Here is an 18,307-nt window from a genome sequence, read left to right on the forward strand (position 1 = left end):
GGCCATGCAGCAGGTGTGGGGAGCAGGGCGGTGAGAGGCACAATGGATCCGAGTCAGGAACCGCAGCAATCGGTGCCAGCAGGGAGCTGGGGCTGCAGGATCCCTGACGGGCTCCTCGCCGTGGCTGTGCAGCCTCCAACCCACCTAGCTGAGGACAAAGGGAGCTTTCCTCCTTTTTTTTTTCCTCTCTTTTTTTTTTTTTTTTTCCCCCCCCACTGCGGTGGGGAGGGATGCAGCCGCTTCTCGCCAGGAGGTGGTGAGCACGCCTTCCAGAGGAAGTCGCTAATTCGGAGCGGAGCGAGTGATGCAGTTGCCATGGCGACCCCGGTTTCCTGGGAAACCCCCCAAAGGTTGTCATGGCATCCCTTCTCCCATCCCCCTTGGTCCTCCCTCTTCCTGAAAACAAACAAACAAACAAAGAAAAAAAAAAAAAAAAAAAAACCCAAACCAAACCACAACAAATCACCTTTCCAGATGGTTCCAGCCCCGTCATCCCAGAGGACACCGCAGCTCTGTGACACCCCAGCCTGGCACCCCCAGCCTGGACCACGTCCCCCTGTGCTGAATAAAGCTCCCCTAGGCAATAAGCACATCACAAATCCACCTCACCCTCCTGGAGCAGCTCACACCTTGGCACTGAAATTTGGGGATGGAGCCCCTCCCTCAGCCTGCAAACACGGGAATGGCCCCGTGCTTCCCCCCTGCACCCCAAGAAACCCAACTCCAGCCCCTCTGTGAAATGGCACTGAGCAGCTCCAAAACCCTCTGACAGTTTCTGGAAACAAGGGGGAGACGTCTGTAAAGAGCAGGATTGAAAAGTAACCAAAACCCCACCAGGGAAATGGCACCAGCTTCATCTTGACGTGTGCACCAGGGGCCACGGGACATCTGATGGGATCAGGTGAGCTCTGCACGGGGGAGGCTTTAATGCATCATAAGGTAATGTGGGTTTTTTGGGGACAATGTTAAAGTTTTCCACTCCTTAGTCTTATTTTTCAGCTTAGCCTGCTGCTCTTGGGTGGTTTTGTGCACATTAGGTAAGGTGGGGTGACATCTTATTGCTCCTCTGCTTCTGGTTGCTTTTCGTTTTGCTTTTTTAGTCCTAGGCACAGGAGGGAAACCCTGCTGCTTTTCTGCAGCTGGATTTCTCCAGTTGGGTGCTAAAAGTGGTGGTTGTGGGGGTTAAATGCTTCCATCCCAGCTCTACCATCAACACAGGCTGAGGGCAGGGCCTGGCTGCTCAGTCACCAGTGCCTCAGCTTCAGCTCTGCTCAGTTCTGCTGGATTTTGGGTTAAATAAAACCAGATTCCCTCAAGGCAGTGAATTTCCTGGGGATGCTGTTAAATACCTCTAATAACAAAGGGAGATTGGACCCCAAGCTGTGTGGGTTACACCTTTCCCAAGTGTGTAGAAAGGGGGATTTGTCCTGAGAGATGCTGGATGTGCCAAAATCAGAGTTTAGCTGGGTTTTTACCCAGACTTTAAAGGTTCAGGCCAGTTTATAGCCCTCTGCCCCAGCCTTCCCACAGCCCCAGTAAATAAAACCCTTATAACCAGGAAAAGCCATCAGAGCAGCCTCTCAGCTCATAGTAGGTATCAGCTTTATTGTTTTCACCAGCTGAGGATCCAAGGAATGATCCTGATTAGGGAAATGCTCCAGAAGTGACAAACCTGGGATCTTCTGTCTGGAAGAACTGGGATCCCTTGTCTGGGACAACTGGGAATTCCCCAGTGTGCCTTTTCCTCAGGCTGAAATATCATTTCTGCCCACGAGCTCTCAGTTTTTATTGTCATTAAAGCTTTTCTTACACACTCAGAGGAAGATCTGAGTTGGAAAGCAGGGGAAATCATCCCACTCAGGGGAGTTTTGCAGCTGAGTTTTGTTTCTGCATTTTCCCCGGGGCAGCTGCAGGGAAACCACACGTTCTCCTGGAAATGCCACAGTCCAGTTTTCAGTTTCTCTGCCATCTAAAATAAGCAGAAACCTTGCAGCTCATCACTCTGCCTTGTTTTGTAGGGGCAGAATCATTTCAAATCAATCTGAATGCCACTAAAAGATGGCTGCGTGGGGCACGTGGCAAGGAAAGCTCTTCATCCACTGGGGTAAAAACCAGTTCTGCTCCAGCATCACGTAAAAAATACAAAATCACTGCTTAGATCTTTTAAGTTCCATGGAAAAAATGGACATGTCCTTCCAATTCTCAGCCCCATTTCTGTCCACCTTGTCCCTCTGGGCTGTTTGCTCGGGTACCTCAGTGAGATAAATGCTTGTAGTCACTGCAGGGTCTGATGGCTGCTCTGCCTCTGCCAGGAATCTGAGAGATCCTCTCCCCCCCCCAGATTGCTGGCTTTGCTTAACTTACTTTTTTCCTCTTGCAATGCTCAGAAGTTAGGACTTGTGACTGGTTTAGCAGTCACTTGGGAGTGGAAGCTGAGCCTCAGCCTTGGCTCTGCCTGGTCCTGATGTGCTGGGAAGGGAAGATGAGTGCTGGCAGAGCTGCCTGCCTGCTGTCTGGCAGCCTGCTGCCTGCTGAGCCTTCCCATAGCAAGGAAAAGGGTTTGCCTGGGCTCAGCTTCTTGCATTAAATGCAGGGAAGTGCATTAAGGAAAGCTGCTGGCTGACATCTCAGGTGGGACAGAAAGCAAGCAGGGAAAAGGCTGCCACCCGAGGTGGTCCCCGGGGTGGACTCCCTGGCTGGATGTGTGGTGTGGCAGGGATGCTCTCCAAAATGTCCTTCTCCTTCCCTGTCCTTCCTGGCTGTCATCTGAGAGACAAAGGGACACTGCTGGCACCAAAGGGTGGGAGCTGGCAATTCCCACCCCAGGGATGCAGCCCTGGGAGACCCTGGATGCTTCATCCATTCAGTTTGTACAGTGGCACTGGGAGAGATGAAACCTTGTCCAGTTTTTTTCCCTCCTTCTCCAGGCTTCTTTCCTTTTCCCTTTCCCTTTCCCTTTCCCTTTCCCTTTCCCTTTCCCTTTCCCTTTCCCTTTCCCTTTCCCTTTCCCTTTCCCTTTCCCTTTCCCTTTCCCTCTCCCTCTCCCTCTCCCTCTCCCTCTCCCTCTCCCTCTCCCTTCCCCTTCCCCTCTCCCTTCCCCTTCCCCTTCCCCTTCCCCTTCCCCTTCCCCTTCCTCTTCCCCTTCCCCTTCCCCTTCCCGTTGCTTTTTTTCCAGGACCTTCCCCTGTTTCAGCCCTGGATGCCACCTCTTGCACATCCTTGGTGCAAGAGGTCACAGGGGGGACGTGCACCTGTCCCCTCTCTTTGGTCCTTTGACACCCTCACCTTTTCCTCCTGCTTATTTGCCCTTCTCTGGTGTATTTTTAGGCCTGAACTCTTTTCACAAGGTTCTTTTGTTCTCTGGCACAATAGATGCCCTCCAGGTGCTTGGGGGCAGCAGTATCCACCCCACCCCACAAACAAGGGCTGGGGATATCTCTTTCCTCCAGGAGGGTTAAATTTCATCCCGGCCAATTATTCCTCCTCCAGCACTTAACAAAAGGAGCCCATTTCTGGTTTTAATCCCCAGTTTAGGGCCTGTTAAGCAGAGGCAAAGGCTGAATGAGGGAAGGAGGCACCCTGAGCTCCTGGGCTGGGAAAGGGTCTGTGTGTACAGAGAGCATTCTGCAGGAAACCTTTTTCATTGTGTAGTTTGGAGCCCTCTTCCTGCCAAGCTTTTAAAATATGCATATCCTGGAGAGAGCACATGGAGGAGGCTCCCATCACAACCTGATGGAAGGCAGGGCCTGTTGTTTGTTTGGGGTTTTTTTTTGGGGTTTTTTTTTTTGTTTGTTTGTTTGTTTGGTTTTTTGGTTGTTTTTTTTGTTTTGTTTTTTTTTACCTTTCCATTTTTTAAAAAGCTTTTAGAAGCGAGCTCTGGGCAGGCTGCAAACCTGTGGGTGCAAAGAGAGAAATAGCATTGAAATGTGACTCATTTTGTCCTTCAGTTGTGCCGGGAAGGGGAGCTCAGCTCACAGCCATCCCTGTGCTAAAGCAGTCATATGGGAGATGGCTGCAGGGAAATAGGGACTTGCTGGATATTTTAGGATGCTGTGGGCAGTGCAATATCCTCTAAGTTGTTTCCTTTACTGCTACTGGTACTGGTTTCCTGCACCCTTCCCAGCTTTGAGTCTGCACCCATGGGTGCTTGGCTTAGCTCTGGGGGTGTTGGGTAGGTGGGGGATGTGCTTAGGACTGGGTGCTGCTGCCTTTCCCTGTTGCCCTAAATGCTGTTTATATGGCAGAGGGTGCACTAAGCACCCTGCTGGGTCCAGGAGAGCCTGATGGGTGCTGGGTGGTGGGAGCTGTGGTGGGAGTCAGGGCTGAGCACAGAGCCAGAGGGATGTGCTCCTCCTCCTCGGGGAAGGTTTCTTGGGAGGCAGCTGCAGGATTGTGACCAGCACCCCTCTGATGGGGACATTTTGACCCTGTGGGTGCCCTGAGGTCCAGGGAATTGCTTCTCTCATTGTGGGAGGGTTTGGGTTTGGTTTTGGGGGAGCCCTGCAGAGCAGCTCCAGCCCCATCCTCTCAGCATTTGGCTCTTGCCCCAGCTGAGGCTCTCCAGGCTCTGCTGTGGTTGAACCCAGGATACAATCAAGACCTTTTACTCCCATCCTTGGCTTCCTAAACAGGAAAATGAGTAATGTTGTCTCTGTCAAAGCAATATTCATCCCACCAGACAGGATAAATGTTTGCTGCTTGCTGCTGGGAAGGCATCAGGACTCATTCTCTTTGTCACCAGTAAAACCAAATCCTATTTATTGCTCACGAGAACCCTGTGGCAGCAAGCAGGATGTCTGCGGGGACCAAACCCCCCCCTTTTATCCCTGCTGCTGGCAAAACTCAGCCACAAATGCTCTGAGAAAATACCCTGAGTGTTTCCCTTCCACGAACAAGGTGTTGCTTTATGAGACCCCCAAGTTTCAGGCTCTGTCTCCTCACCACCCAGACCCTGAATCCCAGACGCTGCTCAGGGAAACCTTCAGTGCCCGGGGGCTCTGTCACTTTGCTCCTTCTTATGAAGCAGGACATTAAAACCTGTCTCCTATCTTGTCCAGCTTATCACTTGGGTTATGAATAGATAAGATACTCCCTGGTGGCTGGATTTCCCCTGCTCATCACAGGAACATTCATCACCCAGCCATGCTGCACACTGCTCTTGCCCCTCTGGCTGGGTGATGCAGCAGGCACTGCTGCCTTTGCTTGGGAATGATTCATTTCCTTCCAGCTTGGAGTTCTGAGGGCTTTCAGAGGGTGTTGCAGCTTTTCAGCTCTCGTGTCTGTTGCTTTCCTGCAAGTTGCTGCACTTGGGGTTTAGCAGCTTTAATGCACAGTGGGTGGGAAGCCTGGTTTGGCTGGGTGACTTGCATGGCTGGTTTACCCGGTGGCCATCTCTGCTTGTGCTGGCAAGGATGCAGAGTGCAGGCAGTTTCATTTTGATGCTGACCAGCACCAGCTGCTTTGCTTTGCTTCCTCTGAAGCCCCAGCACAGTTAGATACAGAAAAACCCTTTGGGTTTGTGTCCTGGTTGGATTGGTGGTGGAAGCACCAGAGGCTGAGCCCCTGCAGAGGCCGTGGGGCTGCAGGCTTTGTGCTTGAGCTCTGCTTCTCATGGGAAGTTGAAGATTGCAGCAGGGCAGGGGCAGGGTGAGCAGAGATTTGCAGATTTACCTTTGCAGAAAGGTGTGTTTGCTGTGGGGTTTGTGGGTTGCAATGCAGGAGCTGAGGGGTGGGTGATGCTGTGCTGCTCAGGGGGGTTGAACCTGGAGTTGGTCCATGAGGAGGAGCATCCCTGGACCTGGAGGATGGGAACCCTGTGGGGTTTGCTGTCAGTGGCTTTGTGTGGGTCACCTCCTCTGGGCCTCAGTTTCCCCAGCTGTAAATGACCCTGAGCAGCTCCATGAAAATGTTTGCAATGTGGAAGGAAGAGGCAGGTTTGAAACATGGAGCAAGCACTGAAGAATCCCCCAAATGATTTATGGAATTCAACTTGCTTGAAGCTTGCAGAGCCTTCCCTGATCCTGGAGTTGTTTTTTCCCCCAGCTCTCCATCTCCCCATAACTATCATCCCCTCCTGTGATTTATCCCCTTCTTTCTTTCCTGTTTCTTCTGAAATTTATGTGCATTTATAATCAAAATTCCTCTTCTCCCTCCTCGCTGCTCTCTGCTTGGAGTTACCACCACAGCTCAGTAACAATTCAAACCCCAGGCTCTTGCAGCAGCTCAAAAATGAGACACAAGATATTTGGGCTTAAAATGAACCTTCCTGCTGCAAATCTGAGCTTGAGGGAGGGATGTGAATGGAGTTTGCTGTGAGCTGGGTGCAGCACTGGGGGGATTTCACCCCTTGCATGTGCCTTGATGGGTGCTGGCACCCAGCACTTGGGCTTTACCTGTCAGGTGCCTGAGTGATGTTCTGCACTTGAGAAACATCCAAATTAAAGGAGGAAATCTGCTTTCTGCAGCACTTGAAAGAGGCCAGGGTGGTTCTCTCCTAGGGCTGGAAACATTTCAGCAATGTCTCTCCCATCCTGGTCTCAAAATGAGAAGAAAAAAAAGAAGGCAAAGCAGCAGCAGGAGAAGCAAACCAGGGAATGCAGTCGGAGTTCTGCTGGTTTTCTGATTTGTGATATCTCCTGGAATTTGGCTTTATGGCTCTGTTTCCTTACCCAAGCTGGGATGCAGCTTCCTCAGAAGAGAGCATTACACAAGATTTCCCCTTATCAGCCAAACAGAGAACTCAGTAAGAAGAGAAATCAAGTTAATGTGATGAACACCTCTTTTCCTTAACTCTGCATCACTTGGCATCAATTCCATTTTCCTCTTTAATTCTGCATTAAAATGCTCAGCCATTCCATATTGTCTGGGATCAGGGACAGATGGCCAGAACCATCATTTTTACAGGTTGCTTTGTTTATCCCATAGAAACCTGGCCCAACAGGAGCTATTTTCCAGTTCTCTGGATTTTTACCAGGTCCAGGGCTCAAGAGATCCCTGATAGCTGCAGTCTCATGAGCTGCTTTGCCAGCTCCAAATGCTTGGATCCAAGTTTTTTGGCTTGGTCCATTAAAAAACATCTAATATTTGTGGCTGCTGTTTAATATCCTCTGTTTCTCTTGGAATGGAGAGGATTTCATCACCCCCATAAGATGGGAAGACATCTGGATCCCTTGGGAAGCTGGAGCTCAGCAATATCTCCGGAACGCTCCTGATTTCTCACCCCCATCTGCTCTTCTTGCTGAGTTCAGTGGGATAACATCATTGTTAGGCTGAGGATTTGGGGTTTCTTTCTGCAAGGACAAGGACACAGCCTGGGAAGCCACCAGGATACCACGAAGCACTGCATTATTTGAGAAAAAATTTATTTTAATCTGCTGAGCCCCAGCTGTGCCCTTTTCACCCAATCTAATGGTGATTCCTGGGCTGTGCTGGGCTGAGGGTGCTGTTTGGGTTTGCTTTGTGTAAAGCCCCAGCTGTGCTTAAGGCTCCTGCCAGCCTGACCCTGGCTTTGCACAAAAGCAGGAGCCCTTCCCTGCTGGCAGGTGGGAGGGAGCTGTAATCCCCCCCCAGCAAACCCAGTCCAATAAAGCATAAACCCCAGTTAAATCTAAGTCCTGGCACCTCAAGATAAGGCAGCTTGAATAACCAGATGGGCTGAGACACTTGCAAGGAAAACTGAGCCACTCTGGTAACTTATTTTCCCCTTGATTCCTGCAATTTTATCCCTGCAGCCTCCTCTCTGCATCCTCATCCTTTCAACCTCATCCCTGCATCATCCCTGCAACCTCATCCCTCCAATATCATCCCTGCATCATCCTTGCAACCTCATCCCTGCATCCTCATCCCTGCAACTTCATCCCTGCATCCTCATCCCTTCATCATTCCTGCATCCTCATCTCTGCATCCTCATCCCTCCAATCTCATCCCTGTATCCTCATCTCTGCATCCTCATCCCTCCAATCTCATCCCTGCATCATCCTTGCAACCTCATCCCTGCATCCTCATCCCTTCATCATTCCTGCATCCTCATCCCTGCATCCTCATCCCTCCAATCTCATCCCTGCATCATCCTTGCAACCTCATCCCTGCATCCTCATCCCTGCATCCTCATCCCTCCATCCTCATCCCTGCATCCTCATCCCTCCAATCTCATCCCTGTATCCTCATCCCTGCATCCCCATTCCTCCATCCTCATCCCTGCATCATCCACAGAGTCTCAGCCTCCTCAGTGCCTGGATCCAATCCTCTCTTGCTTATCCCCATCCTGGCTCCCTCTGGGGAAGATAAACTTATTTTTGGGGTTGAGCTGGGACCAGGCTGGTCCCAATGTGTTGTGCTGGGCTCTGAACCAGGAGTCCAGATCCTTCCTTGCCTCCTCACTGGCTGCTGCTGAAGCACCCAGCTCACGTAATCCCATTTGGTGCCAGGGCTCATCTTGTCAGTCTGCACCACGGATGGGTTTTAATACAGTTAATGAGCCTCCCCATGGGCAGCTTTCCTAATTCCCACTTGAAAAATCACCGTGAAAGGGATGGAATCTGGGGCTGGGGCTCCCACGGACTCGGGGACCTTAAACCCCTGGCAAATTCAGCCTTTGGCAGGGAGGTGCAGAGATGGGATGCAGCACAGCAAGGGGTGGGATGCTCCAGTTGTCACAGCACCAGCTCAAAGCAGGACACACATCTTCCAGCTCGTGCGAGGGATTTAAGCATTTTTGTGAGGTTTTGAAGGGTTTCAGGGTCTCTAAAGACAGAGCAGAGCATCTCACTGCCTGGAAACAGGAGTCAGGATGAGTCCCTTCATGCTGCAGGCTTCCAAACCAACCTGATCCTACACCAGCTGCATTCCTGAGGCTCAGCACTCCAGCACAGCAGATTTTGGGGGATTTTTCCTTGATATTTCCATCCCTGCATCAAAATGGGGTCTCCAGTTCAAGCTCTGTGGTAGCAACCCCGTGATCCAAGAGCTGGGTGTGGGATCAGCCCCAGCTCCTGGATCCCTTGTTCCAGATTGATAAGATCAAGCAATTACTTAATGTTGTGTGAATCCTATTGTGTCAGGACAAATCCAGCTTGATGAAGGCAAAAACATAATGAGGAAAACCCACTCTGTGCTAATTACTCTGGATTTGGAACTTGCCATTAGTGTGAGATAATAGTTAATAACCAGAATATATTTAATGAATCTTTATCTTTAGCTCACTTTAGACTCTGCTGCATTTTTCCATTAAACAGTTTTAATTAGCAAATCTTCCTTTTTTTGTTGGGTTTTTTTTTGTTGGTTTTTTGTTGGTTTTTTTGTTTGTTGTTTGTTTGTTTGTTTTGGGGAAACAGGGATGTGAAGTCAAAGAGAACCAGTGTACAACATTTAGTCTGCTTCTCCTTGAAAAAAAAAACCCAACTTGTTGCTTGTTTTCCAAACCAGGCTGTGCATAAAAGCTGTTTCTTTGCTCTACCCAACAGATAACAGAAGAAGTTTCAAAATTAAGACCTTCAGGACTGTGTTGAGAAGCAAAAGATCTCCAAGAAAATGGCAAAGATCATGGACACGGTGACAGATGCTGCTGAGGACCCCACCAGCAAGGGTCTGTCCTCCCCAGTTAAACCCATTTCACCTTTCATATATATATTTATGCATATATATATGAAATATATGCCATTTTTTCTGTTTTCTAACAAGTGCATTATGTGGAAGGGAATGTCTTCATAGAAAATTATCTTCAAATCATGTGCAATATAAAGAGACTGAACAAAGCCAGGAAAAAGGAGGAAGGAGAGGTAGAAATCATTTGGATATTATTTCAGTTATTTAGATGCTTATTTTTTAAAAATATCTCTTGAGAGATGAAGCAATCAGAAAGGAAATGGTAAACAGAGCTGCTCCTCAAGTGGTTTTTTAGGGGTGGGAGGGAGATGGGGGAAATTTGGTTGCTCTCAGTGTTCCCTGTCAAAGGTTGTGAGCTGGTTTTGGTTCTGGAGCATCAATAATTTCTGTTACCTTTTTCTAACTTTCCTGTGAATGCTCTTTTTGAGTAGGTATGAGCTGTACCAAAGGTGAGGGCTTACCTGAGGTCTCTGTGAAGGTGATTTCCATGGATGCTGAGGAAAAGGATGTCAGTCCACAAACTGTGCCTTGCTTTCAGGATCCCTCCATGAAAAACTTAGGGAAAACAACATTTCTGGGGTGGGAAAGGTTTAAAAATCCAATCCTGGCTGGGTGTACCCCTGCTGCATTTCAGGAGAGCTCATGTGCCCTTCTCTGCTCTGCCACAGGAGTCAGTCCTGGGGGAATATTCCAGTGTTGCCTTGCTAATGCTGTGATCCCTGGGCAGCCCATCCCTCCTCTGCCTTTTCCTGCTTCATTTTGCAGGCTGAGGGGTTTCTTTGTGGCAGGTTAAGAGCTGTGGATTGTCCAGGCTGGGCTGTGAAGCTGTAAAAACTCCATTAACCCCCCCCTGCATTTCTTAAGGTAAATATTGGCCCAATGGGATGCAGGGTCAGCAAAGGGATAAAAGGTGAGGAAAGGGATAAAAGGTGAGAAAAGGGATAAAAGGTGAGCAAAGGGATAAAAGGTCAGCAAAGGGATAAAAGGTCAGCAAAGGGATAAAAGGTCAACAAAGGGATAAAAGGTCAGCAAAAGGATAAAAGGTCAGCAAAGGGATAAAAGGTCAGCAAAGGGATAAAAGGTCAACAAAGGGATAAAAGGTCAGCAAAAGGATAAAAGGTCAGCAAAGGGATTAAAAGGTCAGCAAAGGGATAAATGCAAATGGCCAAGATGCTGATGGTCTCTCCTGATGCTGACTTCTCCCTCTGGTCCCAGCCTCATGCTGCCTCCAGCCTGGCTCTGAGACTAAAACCCAGCCTTGGAGGAACAAGGTGATACTCAGAACAGTCTTGGGTTTCTGGGAGAAAAATAATGTCAGCGGGACTCGGGTGAGCACAGGACCCTCTGTGTCTCCACACAGAGCAATAATTCCCTGGGGATGGTTCAGGGAACCATTTCCATTTGGGTTGGCCCAGGCACAGAGAGCTGGAGCTTGCTTCAGAGCAGAAGATGCTCAAAGGGAGGAAACAGGAGACAAAATCTTTAGGCAGACTCCTGAATTCATGATGCTGATGGCTTTGGGTCCACGTCCAAGGACTTCCCCACTGGGTTCCTGGAAAGTGGAGCAGTGACCAGTCTGGATCTCTCAGAGAGCAGGAGCAGCAGATGGATCCCTCACTCAGCAGAGCCAGGAACCTGGAGATTTCAAACCAGATCCTGGGCAGGAGATGGGAAACAACCACAGGATTCACACGTGGGATGCTTCAGGGCACAACCCAAGTGAGGATGCACTTCAAAATGAACACTGTACCTGAAAGAAAGACTCTGAAAAGGTAAAACTGATGGGAATATTCATGGCAAAGCAACCAGCTGCCTGCACCACGTGTCTCTCTGTGCTGAAGAGCTTGTGGAACAAGAGCAAAGCAGGTTTCTGAGCCACTGTTTGGGGCTGGGATCACTCTGGACTTGTCTGTGGGTCAGCACAAGAAGTCAGCCTCATTTCTGGCTGCCCAAATCCTGCAGGCAGACTTCAACTGAAATTAGGATTGAGAAATTCCCTTAATAGCAGGGAAATGACACAGTTCTTAAAGGAATGCATCAGTTTTGGAGAAATGGCTTTTATTTTGTTTGGGTTTTGAGCACAGATGATTTCTTGGCTTGAATTCTTCCTCCTGTCAAGGCATACAGAATGTTGGTGATGGAAACCTTGTTCCTGGGAGCAGCTTGGGGGTCCCTGGAGGGAAACTGATTTTCTGGATCACAGCACAGCCCTGGATCTTGGGAAGCCCTGGTCCCAAAGGTGTTAAATTTAGTTTCTTTTGGAACATGATCTAGTAGCCCTTAAATGGGGATAGAATGTATCAGTACTAAAGTTATTTTTATTTTTCACTGGTCTTATGGACAGCTTTTTTATGGCATGTGTGTCTGACCATAATTATACCTCATCCCTTTTCATAGCCCCTGTGTTAAAGCATCTCTCACAGGTCAAAGTGTGGATTTTGATCAGCAAACTGATGGGGAAAAAAAACCCAAATCCCTTCATTCCTCCAGGAGTTTGGAGCCCAGCAAAGCCCTACTCCTGAAGCAGAGCTCAGCAGTCCCACCCCATGTCACACTGGTGACAATCTTGCCAAATTTCAGTGTCTCTGGATATTGTACAGGGTGGTGACACCACTCTGGGCTCTGGGGTTTCTTTTGCTTGGTTGTTGAGCCACTTAATTGTTAATGTGCTTTTTTTTTTTTCCAAATAATCAAGAGTTTCATTGTCTTTTCCTGTTGGTCTGGTGTATTAATCTGTGCTGCCACCACTCTGACTCCAGTCCTGTGTGTTGTAAAGAAAACCATCACACCAAGACAGCCCTGTTTGGGGGGGCATTTGGAGCTGAGAGCTGGATTAGCAAGGGAAGGCAAATTAAAAAGTGTATCCAGTCGTTTAAAAAATAATAAACAAAAAAACCAAACCAAACCAAAAAACCAAAAAAACCCCAACAACAACAAAAAAAAAAAAAAAAAAAAAAGGAGCATTTTAATGACAGCTGACATCAAGAGAAGATCCAGAAAACCAGGATGCATTGATTCCTGTAATCACCCCAATGCAGACTGCTCATCTTTATTCATAGCCCTTCAAAGCTGCTCTGGGAGATGCTGAGGGTTGGATGTGCTCTTGAGATGCTGAACAAGGGGAGGTTTCTCCCCTGTCCCCAGCACAGCTGCCATCCCCAGCAAAAGCCCTGCAATATCCCTCCCCCCCTCTTTTAATTTTAGGGTGCTGCTGAAGTGATGAGAGCTCTGCCATGGGGTTCATCCTGGATGAAAGGCAGGAAAATTGTGTCAAGAAGCTGGGAGAGGATCACATCAAGCCCCTTGATCTAAAACCAAGTTTTCAGATGCTTTAAGAAGGCAGTAAAATATCTCACAAAGTGTCTGAGGTTACAGATGAAGGCTCAGCAGCTGGGCCAGGGCTTAGCAGTGGGGCTGGAGAAGGCTTTCAGGGAGTACAGCAGGATGCTTTCCTTGTCCCATTGGATTTGGGGAGAAAATCCGGATTCCTGCATTCTCCTCCTGGCCTCCAGCCTCTTTCCACAGGTTCTGGCAAAAAAACTTGTAGTATTAATGTCTCAGAAAGCAGCCTTTGAGCTCCCCAGAGGGTGCAGGAGGCTTTAATTACACCCACTTGGATGTTTTCTGAGGCAGATGTTCAAATGCTGTGACTGCTACTGAATCCTTTCAAAAGGAAGGAATTGGTGGGACAGCATTTTTCTCCCCTAAGAAGCTTTGGGAACCTCACTCTCTTCTTTCTCCTCCTGTAGCACAGAGTCAGCCAGAAAGTTTCCCCTTCAGCTGAGATTAAAGCCAAGTAGCAGCCAGGGGGTGGATGAAACCACCCAGCTCTGTAATCCCTGCTCTTCCCATCCACCAGCCTCTGATACAGGGAAACATGATGCTTTTCCCCATTTTTTCTCCATCAGGGCATCCTTCAGCCAAATGGGATGAGGTCCCACTGTCACTGCCTGGGGTTTTCCAGGACACTGGGACCACTGAGATGCTGTGGGATAAAGCTGCATCCCCATCCTGGGGAGGATTTTGGGGCAGGGCAATTGCTCTGGCAATCCATGAATCATGGATCTACCTGTCAAAAATGGGATAGAGAGGAGGTGTAGCCAGGAAATTGTAAACCAGTGGCTGAAATAAGGTTTCCTGTAGCACAGAGTCAGCCAGAAAGTTTCCCCTTCAGCTGAGATTAAAGCCAAGTAGCAGCCAGGGGGTGGATGACACCACCCAGCTCTGTAATCCCTGCCCACCCATCCCTGATACAGGGAAACATGATGCTTTTCCCCATTTTTTTCTCCAAGATGACATCATCAGGGCATCCTTCAGCCAAATGGGATGAGGTCCCACTGGGGTTTTCCAGGACACATCATCTCTGGGACCACTGAGATGCTGTGGGATAAAGCTGCATCCCCATCCTGGGGGGGATTTTGGGGCAGGACAATTGTTCTGGCAATCCATGAATCATGGATCTACCTGTCAAAAATGGGTTAGAGAGGAGGTGTAGCCAGGAAATTAAAAACCAGTGGCTGAAATAGGGCAGTTTTAGCTCAAAATAATGTGTTTGCTGACTGCCTTCTTTGGTGCTGCTGTTAGTACCTTGGAGATGGGTCTTGGTTCTTCAAATTCCTGATGTCTTGCAGGGAAGTCCCGTTCTCTGCTGGAGCTCAGGTAGTCCCATGTCTGAATTAAGCATCTTTCTTAATTGATGAGCTTAATTAACGAGCTCTTCCTTCATCACCTGAGGTCCCAAAGCTTTGCAAATGGGGGATGTTGCCCCCAGCCACCAGGAGCAGCTCCTGTTGCTTCATTCCCATCATTAACTATGCAACTCATTTTCCTGGGATCAGCCTGGGGCTGGAGAGGATTTTAACTTTGCTTTCCCTTGTTCATCTGGTGAAGGCTGCAACGTGTCCAGGACTGTCCCAGCTGGGTAGGTGTGAACACTGGGATTTTGCCTTGTGAAAAAAAAAAACCGAAAAACTCCAAAAAGTGAAATCCTGACCGGTTGAGAAGATGCAGTTTTGGGCTGGAGTAGTAAAGTGCTGTCTTGTTACTCTGAGTTCATTCCCAGCTCTGGTTTTCCAGTGAAGCTGTGTTGCAATTGTTTAAACTTGTTCTTTTTGGTAGCTCCAATCATTGTCCTGGTGACCTCCACCACCACGTGGGCCTTGTGTTCAGTTCACGGTACAAAACCAAGTGAATTGTGGGGTTTTTTTTTTAGTTTTCTGGGTCGTGTGACTTTTTTACCTGATGTTGGATTTATTTTTTTAACTTTTTTTTCCTCATTAGAACTGGAAACTGTTCTTTCATACGTCAAGTTCAATAAAATGGCTGAAAGATGTAGCACGTGGTGGCTTGGAATGGAAATGGGGTGGAAGGGAAGTGTTGGGATTGCCCAGGATGGGATATGGATGAGGTTTGAGCTGCCTCCCCTGGATAAATTAATTTTTTAGGATGAAATAATCTGAAATTTAAGGTCATTCTCAGGAGGAAAATTTTCTTCTTCAGAGGAATAAAATATGGGGTAAAATCCACACATCTCCAGCATCCTAACCAGGCACCTGGAGAGCTGTGGTCTCCTTAGGGACTGGAGAAGTTCCATGGAAAAAGATGAGATTTTGGTGAGAGGTGTCACAAAAATGGATGTCACAGGTGGCAAAACTGACCTGACCTGCACCTCCTGAGCTGGTGGGGGTTTGAAGCTCATCTGAAAACTTTGCCCTTGCTTTTGTATGATGTCTTTGAGCTTCATCCTAAAGAGAATATGGCCAAGTAATGTCACAGGGTTTGGGATTTTGTTTCTGGTTTTGGGTTTTTTTTTAGGTTACTGGTTGCCTTAAAAATATTGAATGGTCAAAATGGAGAAAGAAATGAAGTTTTTTTTCAAGCCACATTTTGTCACCAGCAGCTGGAACTGGTCTCACTCTCAGGACCCACTCTCAGGAGAAGATTTCCTGGCTTCAGGAGGCTTTCCTGCTTCCTTTTGCTTCTGAGTCACCTGTGTCTGGTATTTGCAGATTTAATTTAAAAAACACATTCCTGGTTTGGGGAAAACAGCTGGTGCCAACCAAGTGAGTGGAGCAGGGGCTCAGCTGAAACCCATCTGTGATTTGGGATGAGCCCAAGGACCCCTGGAGCTGGGTCAGGATCTGAATCACTCGGTGAGGGATCCCTAAGGGACAAATTATCAGAAATGGTGCTAAAAAACCTTGAACTTTGAAGACAAGCTCTGCTGTGGCCCATGGCTGGAGGGTCTGGGCCCCTGCAAAGGGGTCACTGAGCCAGGAGCACCAGTATCCTTTTTGCAAATCCCATTCCTGGGACTGAAAGCCAGGGAGAAATCCCATAAGAGGCTGCAGGTCAGGAGCAGAGCAGCAGCCAGAGATGCCTCCAGTCACCACAGGCTGGATCAGCCTGGGGGAATTCAGCAGTGATGGAGAACCTGGGATTCTTGAAGTTTAGAAAACCTCTTGTTTGGTCCTCTAAGTCTGGCAGGGTCCAAGAAGTTCCTGGGTGCTGGGACTGGTTTGGAGGGGTTTTGTCTCTGTTTGTTGTGAGCATCAGGACTGCTGGGGAGGATGAGCTGGGTCCCAGGGAACCCATGATGAGCAAAATCCCCTTTGCAGCAGCTCCAGTGCAATCAGGTTCAGATTGTCCCAGGGTGGCTGTGCTGGATGGGACCAAACCAGATCCCAGTGCTGGTGGCAGGAGCAGGATTCAGGCTGGGAAGGGGGAGTCTCTGATTCAGGGGGTGCTCAGAGCTGGAGCAGGGGGGTTTAGCAGATCTTGGTGCTTCTCTTTTTGCCCTGACCTTGATTTTCTGTCTCAGCTCTCCCCAGGGCTGTGGTGCCTCCAGCTGCAGATTTCAGCTGCTGTGTGGTTCCCCAGGAGGTGCTTCAGCAGCTGTGAAAAACAGGATGCTGCAAAGTTTGAGGTGCAGGTTGTGGGTGTGGATACCACCAGCAACCAAAACCATCCCTGGAGGCAGGATGGGCACAGGGCCACGTCTGGGACAGGTCACCTAAGTTTGGAAAGCAGCAGAAGGCACCTTCCCTGGCACTACTGAGGAGTGGAGGTGATGCTCCCGTGCCAGCCCAGCACCAGCACCCAGGGAAGAACCTTGCTTTGAGGTGCACACCCAGACCCCATGGGTTTGGGGGGTTTCCAGCCCACACCTGGGGTGATGAACACACAGAGAGGACCTTGCAGAGGAACTGGATGTGGTCAGTGCTGTCAGCTCAGCTTCCCCAAGGCAGATTTTATTCACCAGCTTGTTGGCCTCTAGTGGGAGGAACTGAGAGGAAGCTGTGAGGTGTAGGACAGCTGGGGGTGGTGTGTGGGGACAGCAGGGTGGGAGTCTCCTGTTTCATCTCTGGAGGTGATAAATGACATCTCTGGAGGTGATAAATGACAGCTGATAAATCCCACCATGAAGGCAAGGCAGGGGAGAGGGCTTGGAGCCACACTCAGTGCAAAGACTGGTGCTACCTGGGTTTGTGGTGTACAGAATCATCTTAAAATAAGGGTCTGGAAGAGCCTTGCTACTGCAGGGCTGGTTTCTGGTGTCTTTTTGGCTGGTGTTTTGCTCACCTCCATCCCTGAGTGTCCCCACGTGGGGCAGTGAGTGGCTGTGGGCAGGCTCCAGCAGTCTGGCACTGCAATCAATCCTTCTCTCACCACCTTAAAATTTGCTGCTTGGAAATTTCCCCGGGTGCCACTTGCCATTTCCTCCTTGAGTTTTGGAGAAAGCTCAATTCATCATTCCTTCACCACCCTGCAGGATTTTAATGACCTGTGTCACATCCTTCTTTCTGAGCCAGAGCATCCAACTCTTCCAACTGTGACTTCTCCAGGATGCTGCAAGAGGAGCTGGATTCCTGCTCAGGAATTCTTCCTTCCCCAGGCCCTGCCTTGCTGAGGAGGCCTCCTAGGAGATAATTCTCTCCCTATCTCTCAAAAAGCTGTTGATACCTAAAAGGATTTTCACTTCTATTCCAACCAGGTCCTTGTCCAAGGGTCCTTGGCCATCCTTCTGTTGTCCTATTTACCCAGGGGACAGCTCAGGTCATCACTTTCCCTGGGAAAGCCTCTAGCACCTCATCCTGGGGCTTTCCTACTCCTCATCTGATGGGCACACTCTTGAGTTTCTTCTCCCAGAGCTTCAGTTTTAGGACCTGACTCTGCTCATCCTCATGCAGAGTTTCTTCTGGGAAAGATGGAAGCATCCTTCACCTTCTGCTCTTCCAAGAAGTCTGTGTGTGCTTCCCCTCTGGATTTACCCCTCAGGAAGGGGATGTGCTCCAAGGAGTGGGGATGGGATGAAGATACCAACCAGCAGATTCCTGGCTTTGCAGAGCAGGGAGTGACCAAACTCTCCTGGTGTGTCCCAGGTGGTGGCCACCACCACCCCATGTGTCTTTTCAGCTCCGTTTTGCCTCCAGCCCAGCACAGGGTTGAACACAAAGCTCCTCAGCTTCAGGTCAGGGTTCCCAGGGTCTGCCTGGGGTTTTGATCCATTTGTGGTTGCAGGATGGAAAATATTCCCCAAGTTTCCCAAGGTCATGGAGGATGCCACAAGGTAGGTGGGACTGGTGGGAGGTTTGGGTGCTCCTAGGCCCTTCCTGCAGAGCAGAAGCATTTTCTTTCTCTTTCCAGCATTTTCACATCCCAGAGGAATTAAGCACAAACTAAAGGACCTGAGCAGGGCCTGATG

At 49.1% G+C, this 18,307-nt stretch overlaps 1 long non-coding RNA gene across 1 annotated transcript; it reads left to right on the top strand.

The window, feature by feature from the left end:
- The first annotated feature begins 14 nt into the window (after positions 1 to 14).
- LOC139807467 (uncharacterized) lies at positions 15 to 12,497 on the top strand. Its single transcript, XR_011730557.1, has 3 exons — positions 15 to 901; positions 9,462 to 10,494; positions 10,743 to 12,497. It is a non-coding gene; the product is annotated as an uncharacterized lncRNA (long non-coding RNA).
- The last annotated feature ends 5,810 nt before the right edge of the window (positions 12,498 to 18,307 follow it).

The sequence above is a fragment of the Heliangelus exortis genome, chromosome 25 (assembly GCF_036169615.1).
Source record: "Heliangelus exortis chromosome 25, bHelExo1.hap1, whole genome shotgun sequence".
Lineage (NCBI taxonomy): Eukaryota > Metazoa > Chordata > Aves > Apodiformes > Trochilidae > Heliangelus > Heliangelus exortis.